General features: G+C 43.5%; 1 protein-coding gene across 7 annotated transcripts in view; it reads right to left on the reverse strand.

Moving 5' to 3' along the window:
• The window catches only part of CCR6 (C-C motif chemokine receptor 6), a 219,611-nt gene that overhangs the window by 121,603 nt on the left and 81,379 nt on the right, over window positions 1-16,629 (reverse strand). The window lies entirely within an intron of this gene.

Below are 16,629 nucleotides of genomic sequence, written 5' to 3' on the forward strand. Positions count from 1 at the left end.
AAGCCATGTCCAAGAGACAACAGTATGCGCCCATTCATCCAATTGCGCAGAAGCTGAACGTGCTCCTGTCCAAGTTGCTGGTGCTGCAGTCCCTCCCTTTTCAAGTGGTGGACTCGGCACCTTTCAGAGAACTGATTGCTTGTGCCGAGCCAAGGTGGAGAGTCCCAAGCCGTCATTTCTTTGTGAAGAAGGCAGTACCAGCCCTGCACTATTCTGTGGAAAAGAACGTGGACCAGTCCTGGAGCCTTTTAGTGTGTACCAAAGTGCACAGCAGCGCCAATATCTGGAGCTGTAACTAGGGTCCTTTACGGCCCACTGGGTGAATGTGGTTCCTGCACAGCCACCACACTAACTTGGACAGGTCAAGCCGCTTCCTCCTCCACGCTCTCATGCTGTTGTTCCTGTGACAGTGTGCTACTCCGCCTCCTCATCCTCCACCGTGTCCTCAGCCTCCACTGCACGTACAAGTCTCAGTGCCTCTTCAGCATACCATGTGTGCAGGGCACGGCGGCGTCACGCTGTTCTTCACATGGTTTGCTTTGGCGAACAAAGTCACACAAGGGAGAAACTGCTAAAAGTCATTCATAAAGAAATCGAAGCATGGCTTTCTCCAAGAAAACTGGAAATGGGAACCATGGTGATTGACAACGGGAAGAACATCTTGTCTGTGCTGCGACAAGGAAGGCTGAGCCATGCGCCCTACATGGCACACGTGTTCAATCTGGTTGTCATGCGGTTCCTGAAGGATTCCCCCCATTTGCAAGACAACAATGGAAACTTTCCATGCACTTCAGCCACTTGTACACTGTAAAGCACACTGTCCATGAGCTGCAGCGTCAGAACGTTATCCCCCAACATAGTCTGATTTGCGATGTTTCCACAAGTTGGAATTCCTCCCTCCATATGTTGGACCAACTATACGAACAGAGAAAAGCCATCACCAATTTCTTGATGATCCAAGCGGATAGGGGTACTCCCCTGTGTAACTTCAATGTCAACCAGTGGCAGCTCATACGTGACACCTGCCGTTTGCTCAGGCCCTTTGAGGAAGCCAATGTCAGGGACCGACCGGGGACAGGTAGAGTGAGCACTAAAGTGACCCTAAAACATCTCTCCCTGCCTACTTGCCCATGCACCCTGACCGGTGGATCGACAACTGGGCGCCATTCCCTCCCTGAACTAAAGTGCAGGGGCCTAAAACACATACTAATAAATAGTCGGTCACAAACCAGAAACATAACAGAAAACTACCAGACAACCAGATATACAAGACAGGACACAAATACTAACAGGGCAGAATATAAACATGCAAACTGATACAGGAACATAGGACACTGTTCACAAACAGGTGCAAATTCAAAAGACAAAGAAAACCAAATAGGATATAAATATAGGACACTTTTCACACTGGGAGACAGACACACTCTACCATGTTGACAAGATGCTGACCCAGTAGGAATCAGAAATATAATACATGAAACACTAGACTAAAACCAGATTAGTCTGAATAGACTCCAGAATACCAAACAGGAATATAACATACAGAGCACAGGTAACAAGCAAGACTCAGACACAGTGTGAACAGACACATAGCAGAAAGGATATACAAATCCTATAACCGACTATACAAACACAGATTAAAACCTACTATAAGCATGCCACCTAACCATGGCTAAAACCAGAAAATACAAAGTGTATGCTAAAGCAAAATAGTAGATTAAAAGCTCAAAAAAAAAGTGTTTCACCAAGAGCTCCAAAGCAGCATGTCCAGCATGTTAGCAAGTCAGGATGTAATGATCTCAATCACCAGCCCAGAGGCTAGACTGGGCTGACTTTATATAGACTCACCCTAGGAGCTATTGGCTAGCAAGCCAAAGGCTTTTAACTATTCCCTGACCAGGGAACATAAAACTGTTAACACACAAGCAAATCCAATGGCTATGTGTGAACACAGACATGACAGCCACATTATTAGTCAGTCGCCAAGATTACGGGATGAACAAAGTCATTTCACTGCTTCATTTCCTACAACATGTGTTGGAAAGGATGGCTGGACAGGGCACTGGAGACGTGGCACCTACATCTCATGGCCACATGAGCCCTGTGAGGGCTGAACTGGAGGAGGGGGAGAGGCACAGTAGAGCACAGTTTAGGTTTCGCGAAATGGGTGTTTTTTCTTGTCATCTGACAGGAGAGGAGGAGCAGCAGCAGCCAGAGGAGCTAGAGAGTTATGAGGAATGCGAAATAGAGGACCCTGACACACCATGGCAGTATGCAATGGAGAGGGAGGCAGGGAGTCCCTCCAAGTCACTTGCACAAATGGCACGATGCATGCTCAGTTGCTTGTGTAGTGACTGCCGAATTGTCACCATTCAGCAGCGGGATAACTTCTGGCTCTCCACCTTATTGGACCCTCGCTTCCGGCACAAAATTGGGGCCTTTTTTACACCCACTGAGAGGGAGGACAAACTGACCTACTACAGAGACATCATCCATCCTCTTGCAGGTCTGACTCGGAGGGCCCTCTGTGCTAACCTTCCACTGCCATGGCTGCTGGGGAGGGGTGGGGTGGCAGGAGCAGTACCAGTTCCCTCAGCAGCAGCCTGAGTCTACAATCGCTGATGAGTACCTTTCTTCACCCGTATAGTGAAGCAAGTCATCAGTAGCATGTAACCCTGGAGCAGCACCTGAACCAGCAGGTGGTGGCATACCTTGACATACCCATGCCAACACACCTTGAAGTTCCGCTGGACTTCTGGACAGGCAAACTTGATTTGTGGCCGCAACTAGCAGATTTTGCCATGGAAAAGCTGTTCTGCCCAGCCAGTAGTGTCCCATTAGAGTGGGTGTTTAGTGCGGCGGGGGCCATAGTCACCCCAAGGAGAACTTGTCTGTCCATGAGAAATGTGGAGAGACTGACCTTTGTGAAGATGAATCAGGCATGGATCAGCCAGAATTTTTACCCACCAATCCCTGATGCATCAGAGTAGATTGACCATGGTGCTACACCAGCACTTCACAAATATGGATAGTGTCAAACAGATTTAAGTCTCTGCTCCCCAGTTACAAACATTCCTTTACATCAGACCTTTTTTCACCCACCTTTATTACTGGGTACTGGTATTGTTACCCATCGCACCACCTCCAGGCTGTCTCATTCAGCCACTATATGTGCTCCTCATCGGCCGCCAACTCCAGGCTGTTCCTTTCAGCCACTATATGTTCTCCTCATCTGCCACCAACTCCAGGCTGTGCCTTTCAGCCACTATATGTTCTCCTCATGCTGCCGCCACTCCAGGCAGTGCCATTTAGCCACTTTATGTTCTCCTAATGCTGCCTCGTATCTTCACAGCATAGACAATTGCCTTCAGATGACCCCAAAGATAAAAGTCTAAGGGGGTCAGATCTGGAGACCTTGGGGGCCATTCAACTGGCCCACGACGAACAATCCACTTGCCAGGAAACTGTTCATCTAGGAATGCTTGGATCTAACACCCATCATGTGGTGGTGCACCATCTTGCTGGAAAAACTCAGAGAACGTGCCAGCTTCAGTGCATAAAGAGGGAAACACATCATCATGTAGCAATTTTGTATATCCAGTGGCCTTGAGGTTTCCTTTGATGAAGAATGGCCCCACTATCTTTGTTCCCCATATACCACACCATACCATCAATTTTTGTGTTCCAACAGTCTTGGAGGGATCTATCCAATGTGGGTTAGTGTCAGACCAATAGCGGTGGTTTTGTTTGTTAACTTCACAATTCACATAAAAGTTTGCCTCTTCACTGAACAAAATCTTCTGCATAAACGGAGGGTCCTGTTCCAATTTTTGTTTTGCCCATTCTGCAGTACCTTAAACTATGGATACTGGAAGCCTGTGCTAGTATTTCTCCTGATGTGTTGCAATCAGTGTGTGAAGAGTGGGAGAAGAGGGTTGCATTGACAATCTAACACAATGTGTAGCACATTGAACACATTTTCTAAGTGGTCAGAAACTTGAAACTAACTCATGAAAGAATAAAGTTACGTTAAAACCAAGCACATCATTGTTTTTTCAAAATGGCCAACTTCAAAATGGCCGCCATGCTCACCACCCATCTTGAAAAGTTCCCCCCTCACATATACTAATGTGCCACAAACAGGAAGTTAATATCACCAACCATTCCCATTTTATTAATGTGTATCCATATAAATGGCCCACCCTGTATTTTTCATCATCTCTTTTAGCTGTTGTGAAAGTAGTGCATACTTGCACATCTTTTACACATTTTTGCTAATTTTTTGTCATAGCTCCCATTTTCCATCTATTTCATCTGCAATACGGAGTATAAGGCATTGATTTAGCTATTTGCCCTAGGCCCTTTCCTTTCATTTCTAAGAGCAAAAAATTATACCTGTCACCATACAGGCAACAGCATGTTAACCTACATGAATTATCTTTCTTTGCATATCATTCGAATGCAATTACAGTGCTACATTCTACAAATAACAGCCATTCTACAAAAAACTGTTGTAGTATTTATTTATTTTGACTGGATTCTCCCTTCTCTGCATTGGATTATTCTATAGAACTTCAGTGTTTTACTGCGTTTGGATTGCTATGCCAAATCACAGTGCAGAGCATTCCACCCGGCAGAGTGTAACCCTCTCCCACACAGCGAATGGCAGCTTTATCTTTTCTAACGCCATGTCAGACCCTTTTACATCTTTCTCCGCTTTGTCAGCGGACATTATAACCTAATCTCCCCTCATATTATCACAATAAATTATAATACTATATCATGCAGGGTTTGCGCTTGCTCAATACTTTACAGAAGAAACACAAAAACAAATATAGGAGAGCGGACAGGAGCGATATTCATATGCAGCCACTTTACAACTTTCCAAGTGCAATTTTACTTACTTCGGCGAGAGGGTTTTTTTCGTCCTTAAACCCCCCTCAATCCGGCTAGCCTTCGAACAAGTTTATTTCCACCACGCCGTTGTTACGCCGAGCGCTCCGGGTCCCCGTTCCTCCCCGGAGCGCTCGCCTCATCTTCGTTGTTGCAGCGCCCCGGTCAGATCCACTGACCGGGTGCGCTGCGGTCCCGCCTTCAGCCGGGGTGCGATTCGCTATGCGGGTAGCGCCCGCTCGCGATGCGCACCCCGGTCCCCGTACCTGACTCGCTCTCCCTCGGTCCTGTCCCGGCGCGCGCGGCCCCGCTCCCTAGGGCGCGCGCGCGCCGGGTCTCTGCGATTTAAAGGGCCAGTGCACCAATGATGGTGCCTGGCCCAATCTTCCCAATTAGCTTAATTGGTTCCCATCTGTTTCCTGGCTATATCTAGTCTCCTCCCTTGCACTCCCTTGCCGGATCTTGTTGCCTTAGTGCCTAGTGAAAGCGTTCCCTAGTCTGTTCCTAGTCCGTGTTCCTGACCTCCTGCCGTTGCCCCTGACTACGATCCTTGCCGCCTGCCCCCGACCTTCTGCTACGTCCGACCTTGCTTCTGCCTACTCCATTGTACCGCGCCTATCTTCAGCATCTTCAGCAGCCAGAGAGGTAAGCCGTTGCTAGTGGATACGACCTGGTCACTACCGCCGCAGCAAGACCATCCCGCTTTGCGGCGGGCTCTGGTGAAAACCTGTAGTGGCTTAGAACCGGTCCACTAGCGCGGTCCTCGCCATCCCTCTCTGGCACAGGGGATCCACTACCTGCCAGCCGGCATCGTGACAGTAGATCCGGCCATGGATCCCGCTGAAGTTCCTCTGTCAGTTGTCGCTGACCTCACCACGGTGGCCGCCCAGCAAGCCCGACTGATCGCCCTTCTAACCCGTCAGCTGTCGGAAATGTCCACCATTTCGCACCAACTTCAGTCGCAACTTCTCCAGCAATCTTCTCCTCCGCCAGCTCCTGCACCTCCTCCGCAGCGAGTGGCCACTCCTAGCCTCTGCCTGTCCTTGCCGGACAAATTTAATGGGGACTCTAAGTATTGCCGTGGCTTTCTTTCGCAATGTTCCCAGCACTTGGAGATGATGTCGGACCAGTTTCCTACTGAAAGGTCTAAGGTGGCTTTCGTAGTCAGCCTTCTGTCTGGAAAAGCCCTGTCATGGGCCGCACCGCTCTGGGACCGCAATGACCCCGTCACTGCCTCTGTACACTCCTTCTTCTCGGAAATTCGAAGTGTCTTTGAGGAACCTGCCCGAGCTTCTTCAGCCGAGATTGCCCTGCTGAACCTGGCCCAGGGTGTTTCTTCCGTTGGCGAGTACGCCATTCAGTTCCGTACTCTTGCTTACGAGTTGTCTTGGAATAGTGAGGTTCTCTGCGCGACCTTTAAAAAAGGCCTATCCAGCAACATTAAAGATGTTCTGGCCGCACGAGAGACTCCTGCTGACCTACATGAACTCATTCACCTTGCCACTCGCATTGACATGCGTTCTTCCGGATGGCGTCTGGAGCTCCGCCTGGATATGGACTTTGTTCGCACGAAGCGTTTTTTCTCTCCGGCTCCTCTCCCCTCTGGTCCTCTGCAATCTGTTCCTGTGCTTCCCGCCGCGGAGGCTATGCAAGTTGACCGGTCTTGCTTGACACCTCAAGAGAGGACACTACGCCGCATGGAGAATCTTTGCCTGTACTATGCCGGTACCGAACTCTTCCTGAAGGATTGTCCTATCCGTCCTCCCCGCCTGGAAAGACGTACGCTGACTCCGCACAAAGGTGACACAGTTCTTGATGTCAACTCTGCTTCTCCACGCCTTACTGTGCCTGTGCGGATATCTGCCTCTACCTTCTCCTTCTCTACTATGCTCTTCTTGGATTCCGGATCTGCAGGAAAATTTTTTTTGGCCTCTCTCATCAACAGGTTCTACGTTCCTGTGACCAGTCTCGCCAGACCCCTCTACATCTATTGTTTTTACAATAAAAGATTGGACTGTCTCGTACGTTTCCACACAGAACCCCTCCTAATTTGCATCGGACCTCATCACGAAAAAATTGAGTTTTTCTTTCTCAGGTTCTTTGGCCCCAAGAAGAGGGGGAGACCCAAGGGGGGGGGTACTGTTACGCCGAGCGCTCCGGGTCCCCGTTCCTCCCCGGAGCGCTCGCCTCATCTTCGTTGTTGCAGCGCCCCGGTCAGATCCACTGACCGGGTGCGCTGCGGTCCCGCCTTCAGCCGGGGTGCGATTCGCGATGCGGGTAGCGCCCGCTCGCGATGCGCACCCCGGTCCCCGTACCTGACTCGCTCTCCCTCGGTCCTGTCCCGGCGCGCGCGGCCCCGCTCCCTAGGGCGCGCGCGCGCCGGGTCTCTGCGATTTAAAGGGCCAGTGCACCAATGATGGTGCCTGGCCCAATCTTCCCAATTAGCTTAATTGGTTCCCATCTGTTTCCTGGCTATATCTAGTCTCCTCCCTTGCACTCCCTTGCCGGATCTTGTTGCCTTAGTGCCTAGTGAAAGCGTTCCCTAGTCTGTTCCTAGTCCGTGTTCCTGACCTCCTGCCGTTGCCCCTGACTACGATCCTTGCCGCCTGCCCCCGACCTTCTGCTACGTCCGACCTTGCTTCTGCCTACTCCATTGTACCGCGCCTATCTTCAGCATCTTCAGCAGCCAGAGAGGTAAGCCGTTGCTAGTGGATACGACCTGGTCACTACCGCCGCAGCAAGACCATCCCGCTTTGCGGCGGGCTCTGGTGAAAACCTGTAGTGGCTTAGAACCGGTCCACTAGCGCGGTCCTCGCCATCCCTCTCTGGCACAGGGGATCCACTACCTGCCAGCCGGCATCGTGACAGCCGTCCAGGTATATGACACACCGTCAATCGATCACTTCTTTTTAGGATCCGTCCGAAATGTTTCTTTAAAATCACTGCAATGCACTTAACTTCATTCAAAATAATAATTTATTTCATAATCCATACAATCCGACGCGTTGCGGGGAGAAAATTCCCCTTCTTCAGGGATACCTTTTCCTAACACAATTACTACTTTTATATGGATCTATGACCCCATGATCACCCGGAAACAATTGTCCATTGGACGAAACATTAAAATACCAAAAATTTCTATTTTCTTTATACTCGCTCAATACATTCATTAAAACCATTCGGAATCAAAATGACGGGAAACACTATGCTTTAAATATTTATGCTTGATATTAAATCTATGCAAATTTATTCTTTTTCAAAGTGTTTGAGATGTGCGGCCCACATATTGGGTCCCACACGGACATTCGAGCACATAAATGACAAAATTGCTAGCACAATTTAATCTGGATTTTATAGGGATTTCCTCACCAGTGGACGCACTTTTTATTTTCTGTTTCCCGTTTTCTATATGTGAACAGGTACCACATCTCTTTTCGTTACATCTAAACGATCCTTTAAGTGTTTCTTGTTCTTTTTTTGTTTTTTTATTCATTATATTTGTATTTAATCTAGGGTATGAAGGTGCAATTTCTTGCGCAACTGTTTTTGCTCGCCTATAAATGAACTTTGGCCTGAATTCATTAGTTCCTAGAGCTTCTTTTAAAAAAGGGTCTTGTTGTAATATATCCCAATTTTTTTTTTAAATAATTTCAATTTTTTTGGCATCTCTAGAATAACGAGATACAAATGCTGTACAATAAACAACAATTATTTACCCCGGAATGGGTTAGGGTCAATTAAACATAAACACCATTGACCAAGGGACAAAACCCTGGGTCACTAATACCCTTCTTAATCCCACCCCCTAAAACTTAACTTTTATTAAAGTCACAATAATAATAATGATATGGTGATCAACTGAATTAAAATGAACCTCCTTGTGTGTATATATATGTATAATTGGTGAACTATGAGCTAATTGCTTCCTAGTAGTTAGTCATAGCCAGTGATCTGCAGTCTCACTGGTTAATATGACACAAGGGAGGTTATGATAAAAACTGAATATGCCCCCTCTACATGTTTCGTTGCAGCAGCAACGTCTTCAGGAGGGAAATGGGCATCAACCTGTGTTGTCAACTCACCAGCTATTTATGGACCAGACCCTCATACTGACACCGCCCCAAACATCGTTTTGACCAATCAGTATTCGCTGATCCTATCAAGTTATCATGCTCACCTGCCGTTGATGACACCTCTACAGTACCACCAATCAGATAAGGGCTTACCTCGTACCTCATTCGTGCGCGCCTCCTGGCGTTTACACCTACGTTCGTCAGCGTGTCTTTGTTTACTTCCGTTATCGGGTCAGCGCATGCGCATTGCCGCTCAGCTCGTTCCTATCTTAGCGCAGGCGCACTGGATATCGGGCGGCACTTAGTATTATTCTGTAAGTATTCTAAATAGCGCATGCGTAAGTGTAATTCTCCATCTTACTGTTGACAGATTATTTATGTGATAAACTTAAAACTTGCAGGTTAGCATTAACACATGCCTATCTAATGACCCAAAAGAATATTATGTTAGATCTTATAATTATGCTCATTAACTTTCATTAGTAGGTAGCAATATTTATATAGTAGTACAGTACCAATATATGTCATTTCGGTCTAAGTATCCATCATGGGCAATTGGTATTGACCATGACATGTGGATTACACCATAATATGGGTATATTAGATTTTATAAACATCAGGTCATGAACAACGGGGATCACAAAATCCTACTACCATCTGCTAGATGTAATTAGCAGAGATATAGATAATAATAGTATAATTGAGTATTCCATGGGACTCATCCCATGGACACCTCACTATTGTAATTAAGGTGACCCTGATACTATTCATATATGGCAACTGTACGGGTTCATAATATATGTGGTCATTAGAGAGGTCCTACATGCTAATATTATTCTGGGCTACATATATATTGTGTCTGGTCCATCCTATATAAGGGAGTATACAACTTTAAGAATCTACCAATATAACTAAATAATGAATAAATAAATAAGCACAAATTGTGCTAATAGCATTGTCGCAACGAATCATAGGAAGGCTGTGAAGGAGAACCCTTCATTCAACCCATTAGGCGACAGGCTTTTCAGCCTGTAAATCCATTTGGCTTCCTCTCTAAGGAGAATCTTGTCGATGTTCCCCTTCCTAGGGCCTAATCTTAACTGACACAATCCCCAGAACTTCAAGTCCTGTAATCTACCTCCATGCATAGCATGCATGTGTCTTGCTACAGGTGTGTCAGTATTCAACCTGATGTTACTGAGGTGTTGACAAATCCGTCTCCTAAACTCCTGCGTGGTTTTGCCCACGTATAACTTGGGACATCCACAGCTGGCAATGTATATGATGTTCCTAGACCTACAATTCATGAACTGTCTAATTTCGTACTCACGGTTGTCCACTGGATTAACAAATTTCTTAATCCTCGGTAAGTATGGGCAAAAACTGCACTTACCACAGCTGTAGGAGCCAGTTGTTTTGCTCCTCAACCAACTGTGGGGTTCACTCTCCTGGGAGAAGTGACTCCTCACTAGGAGTTCTTTCAGGTTAGGCCCCTGACGAAAGGTTACATTTGGTTTGTTCCCTATCGCGTCTGCTAAATCAGGATCCCCTGATAGCATATGCCAATGGCGACGTAATATCTGCATGACGGCATCTGTATAGCCATCATAAGTCCCGATGCAACGAATCTTCTGTTGAGAAGGACCATTTCTTCCTCCATGTCCTTTTGGTTTGTCATCCAGGAGAGATTTCCTATCACTCCCTATTGCCCTATGGTAGGCCGACTTTAGATGTTTTTTCGGGTATCCCCTCTGTCGGAAACGATTGTACAGTTCACGACTCTCTTTCTGGAATGTAACCTCCTCGGAGCAATTCCGCTTGGCCCTCAAATACTGGCCAATGGGTATGCTCCTCTTTAGAGATCCCGGATGCCAGCTTTCCCAGTGCAATAGTGCATTAACCGATGTAGGTTTCCTATAGATCTCGGTTTGTAACCTGTTATATCCGTCCACATAGATGTGAATATCCAGGAAGTTTATCTCCTTGCCTCCAATTTCATAAGTGAAGGCCATGCCTATCTCATTAGAGTTTAACCTAGTGACGAATTCTGAAAACAAATCCCTCTCACCATCCCACAAAATGAGGACGTCATCTATATAACGTCCCCAAAATAAAATGTGCTCGGTATAGTGATGAAGTGTCTCACCAAAAACAATAGTGTCCTCCCACCACCCCAAAAATAAATTTGCATAATTAGGTGCACATGAGGCCCCCATCGCGGTGCCTTGTGTCTGGTGATAGTGTTTACCATTGAAAAGAAAATAATTGTGCTTCAAGACAAAATCCAAAAGTGCATATACAAAATCATTGTGCTCAGAAAAATAAGTGCTCCTAGTGCTCAAAAAGTGTCTGATGGCTATCAGGCCTAGTTCGTGTCTTATGTTGCTATATAAGCTTTCCACGTCTAGACTGGCCAAAATCATAGAATCTGTGACAGTAATGTCCTGAATTTTCTTAAGTGTATCTTTAGTGTCACGTAAATGTGATGGTAGTGAGGTGACAAAAGGTGCAAAAACTAAATCCAAATAAATACTCGCCCCCTGTGTTAGGCAATCATTGCCCGACACTATCGGGCGCCCTCTAATGGGGTTCACTGACTTGTGAGTTTTAGGTAAAGCATAAAAGGTGGCTAAAGTGGGGTGAGGGTTAAACATGAATTTTAATTCCTGATCTGAAATGAGCGATTTACTCCTGGCTTCACTCAAAAGGTTCTTATAGGTTTCCAAATAGGCTGATGTAGGATCTGTTGGTAGAATCTCATATTTTTCTCTATCTGAGAGGAGTGTCATCACCATATCAGTGTATTGTATTTTGTCCATGATGACGATGTTACTCCCTTTGTCTGAGGGTTTGATCACTATGGTGTCATCTGCCCTCAGACTTAATAATGCCTGTTGCTCATCTTGGGGTAAGTTATTCATCTCCATGTTTACCTTGGGACGGATACTCTCTATGTCCCGAGTCACAGATGTAACAAACATTTCCACATTTGGATACTGTGAGAAATGAGGGGTCATCTGTGACTTGGGTTTGAGATCTGTAAATGGAGCCATGAACTGAAGCTGGTAGCCCTCACTCTCCAACCAAAGTTCATGGAGGTTATTACGTGTTTCTTCGTCACTTTGTAAGATAGATCGTGCATCGGAGTTGTATTGTATATGCCATTTATGAAGTGCAACCTTCCTAGCAAACATATTGACGTCCTTTATCCAAGAAAACTTGTCAAACCTTGGTATGGGTGCAAAGGACAAACCCCGACTCAAAAGTTTCTTTTCTGTTGAGTTCAGTTCCCGTGAGGAGAAATTGAAAATCTGTAATTTATTGTCAGGTTGTTCACCTATGTCATATCCGTCCTCCCCGGTTGTGAAAGCAGGGGCGGGCCTAAAAAAGGCATACCTGCTTGTGGGGGGGCCTGTGTTAAAAACATAGGCATAGTAGTTTGGCTTGATGCCAAATTCGCTTGGTGAGACATGGTCTGAGAGCGTGTGGTCACACCACCACTGGTTGCCTGTCCCAGTGGTCCAACATATGGTAAACCACCACCACCACCAGCAAATAGAGCTGGTGTATTTGGACCTTGTGTAGTGTTGGCACCTGTCGGGCCTACTGCGGGACATGACTGTTCTCGTTGATTAAACTGGTGTGATGTATTATAGGGTCTGGGCTGAAAAGTTCTCTTATTTCCCTGTTGTCTACCCCTATAGTTATACGTGGGCAAAACCACGCAGGAGTTTAGGAGACGGATTTGTCAACACCTCAGTAACATCAGGTTGACAGGTTGAATACTGACACACCTGTAGCAAGACACATGCATGCTATGCATGGAGGTAGATTACAGGACTTGAAGTTCTGGGGATTGTGTCAGTTAAGATTAGGCCCTAGGAAGGGGAACATCAACAAGATTCTCCTTAGAGAGGAAGCCAAATGGATTTACAGGCTGAAAAGCCTGTCGCCTAATGGGTTGAATGAAGGGTTCTCCTTCACAGCCTTCCTATGATTCGTTGCAACAATGCTATTAGCACAATTTGTACTTATTTATTTATTCATTATTTAGTTATATTGGTAGATTCTTAAAGTTGTATACTCCCTTATATAGGATGGACCAGACACAATATATATGTAGCCCAGAATAATATTAGCATGTAGGACCTCTCTAATGACCACATATATTATGAACCCGTACAGTTGCCATATATGAATAGTATCAAGGTCACCTTAATTACAATAGTGAGGTGTCCATGGGATGAGTCCCATGGAATACTCAATTATACTATTATTATCTATATCTCTGCTAATTACATCTAGCAGATGGTAGTAGGATTTTGTGATCCCCGTTGTTCATGACCTGATGTTTATAAAATCTAATATACCCATATTATGGTGTAATCCACATGTCATGGTCAATACCAATTGCCCATGATGGATACTTAGACCGAAATGACATATATTGGTACTGTACTACTATATAAATATTGCTACCTACTAATGAAAGTTAATGAGCATAATTATAAGATCTAACATAATATTCTTTTGGGTCATTAGATAGGCATGTGTTAATGCTAACCTGCAAGTTTTAAGTTTATCACATAAATAATCTGTCAACAGTAAGATGGAGAATTACACTTACGCATGCGCTATTTAGAATACTTACAGAATAATTCTAAGTGCCGCCCGATATCCAGTGCGCCTGCGCTAAGATAGGAACGAGCTGAGCGGCAATGCGCATGCGCTGACCCGATAACGGAAGTAAACAAAGACACGCTGACGAACGTAGGTGTAAACGCCAGGAGGCGCGCACGAATGAGGTACGAGGTAAGCCCTTATCTGATTGGTGGTACTGTAGAGGTGAAGAACTGTAAGTTTTAGGGGGTGGGATTAAGAAGGGTATTAGTGACCCAGGGTTTTGTCCCTTGGTCAATGGTGTTAATGCTGTACAATAATACATTTTTTTCTCCTTTTTATCTTTTTTCTTATAGTTTAGACTTTGTTTTTTTATTTGATCTGTTCTTACGATACTTTTTGCTGCTTTTACTGCTTTTTTTCTAGCGCCTTCAACAATTGATACGGGATAACCCTTATCTAGAAATCTATTCTCTATTAATTTAGCTTGATTTTCATAACTTTTATTTTCAGAACAGTTTCTTTTTATTCTGTTTAATTGTCCGAACGGAAGAAGGAGAAAACGAGGAGGGAAACGAGTCCAAAAGATTAAGAGGAGAAAACAATGAGAGGAACTTTTAGTCCCAGATAAGGATATTTTACAAAAAGGTGGGGTTTTTAATTTATCGACGCATATAGTTACGTGGGAAGAATTAGATATGTTAAAGAAAGGATTGAGTTACTGTCCCGGAGAAAAAATGAACTTATTTGAAGTCTATTTGGATTTAAATGAATTTATAAGACACTTGACTTTAAAAAGATTTTTTCAAATAAAAAATAGAGGAAATAAGGATCCAATACCAATTTTTTCAGTAGATAGGGACAAATTTACGGAACAATATAAAGAAGATTATGAGATTCTGACAGAATCTCTTCTTAATGAGCCGTTAAAGTCTGGATTAAAAAACAGATCAAATTTTTTTCCCACACAGAGTAGAGGGAATTTTATTGAAACTTTTTATGAGATGGTGCTCAATGATTTACGAAAATTGGAGGTAGAAAATGAGGGTTCTCGTGCAACGATCAGATGGGAGAAAGAACATAAAATGTTAGAAAAAGAGAGGAAAATAATAAGATCGCTCAAAGAAAATCGAGAAATAGTAATAAAAAAAGCGGATAGGGGGGGGGGGGAATTGTTATAATGAACAAAAATTACTATTGCGATGAATCTCTAAGAATTATTGAAGATGAAATGTATTATAAAAAATTACCCACAGATCCGTTACCAAAATTTAGAAAAGAATTAGAAATATTAATACAGGAAGGTACAGAGAAGGGAGTACTGAATAAAAACGAAAAAGATTATATATTGATTCAAAATCCAGCTACCCCCTATTTTTACTTTCTCCCAAAATTGCAAAAAAATCCCCTTTGTCCCCCTGGAAGACCTATAATTGCGGGAGTAAATTCCCTCACAAGTAGGTTGGGAGAATATGTGGATCGCATCTTACAAAAGATTCAGGACAATTATTGGGATATTTACAGGAACATGATTGGAGCGAAAATTTGTGGTTAATTACAATGGATGTAGTATCTCTCTATTCGAATATCCCACAGGGACTAGGAGTGAGAGTCATCAAAGAAATGTTGGATATGGATATCTTAATGCCGGATGGTCAGAAGGATTTTATAGTAAAAAGTTTGAGTTTTATTTTAAATCATAATTATTTTACATTTGAGGATCAGTTTTTTATTCAACATCACGGAACTGCGATGGGCGCGAAATGCGCACCAGTTTTCGCAAATCTTTATATGGGAAAAGTAGAAGAAATGTGCATAGAGAACAGTCCTTACTATAAACATATAAAATTTTACAAAAGATATATAGACGATTTGATTTTTATTTGGGAAGGGAGTAAAAATAGTTTCTATGAGTTTTTTAATGAATTAAATAATAATCAATGGGGCCTTAAATTTACTGAACATATAGATAAAGAAAATATTACTTTTTTGGATTTAGAAATATATATAAAAGAAAATAAAATTAATACTCGCACGCACTTTAAATCTATTGACTCGAATGGCTATCTGCATTTTAAAAGCTGTCATCAAAAAAATTGGAAGGTGAATATTCCGTTCGTACAATTAAACAGAATAAAAAGAAACTGTTCTGAAAATAAAAGTTATGAAAATCAAGCTAAATTAATAGAGAATAGATTTCTAGATAAGGGTTATCCCGTATCAATTGTTGAAGGCGCTAGAAAAAAAGCAGATCTTATCGTAAGAACAGATCAAATAAAAAAACAAAGTCTAAACTATAAGAAAAAAGATAAAAAGGAGAAAAAAATTAATTATTGTACAGCATTTGTATCTCGTTATTCTAGAGATGCCAAAAAAATAGAAATTATTTTAAAAAAAAATTGGGATATATTACAACAAGACCCTTTTTTAAAAGAAGCTCTAGGAACTAATGAATTCAGGCCAAAGTTCATTTATAGGCGAGCAAAAACAGTTGCACAAGAAATTGCACCTTCATACCCTAGATTAAATACAAATATAATGAATAAAAAAACAAAAAAAGAACAAGAAACACTAAAAGGATTGTTTAGATGTAACGAAAAGAGATGTGGTACCTGTTCACATATAGAAAACGGGAAACAGAAAATAAAAAGTGCGTCCGCTGGTGAGGAAATCCCTATAAAATCCAGATTAAATTGTGCTAGCAATTTTGTCATTTATGTGCTCGAATGTCCGTGTGGGACCCAATATGTGGGCCGCACATCTCAAACACTTTGAAAAAGAATAAATTCGCATAGATTTAATATCAAGCATAAATATTTAAAGCATAGTGTTTCCCGTCATTTTTTAACACGTCATAATGCAGACCCAGGGTTGCTACGGGTGATTCCCGTGGAGCAGATAGCGGAAAGTTTACGTAGATTCTCCACTTTATGTAGGAGAGAAAGTTTTTATATTTTTAAACTAAATACATTGATTCCGAATGGTTTTAATGAATGTATTGAGCGAGTATAAAGAAAATAGAAATTTTTGGTATTTTAATGTT

This window comes from Hyla sarda, chromosome 3 (assembly GCF_029499605.1).
Source record: "Hyla sarda isolate aHylSar1 chromosome 3, aHylSar1.hap1, whole genome shotgun sequence".
NCBI classification, from domain to species: Eukaryota; Metazoa; Chordata; class Amphibia; order Anura; family Hylidae; genus Hyla; species Hyla sarda.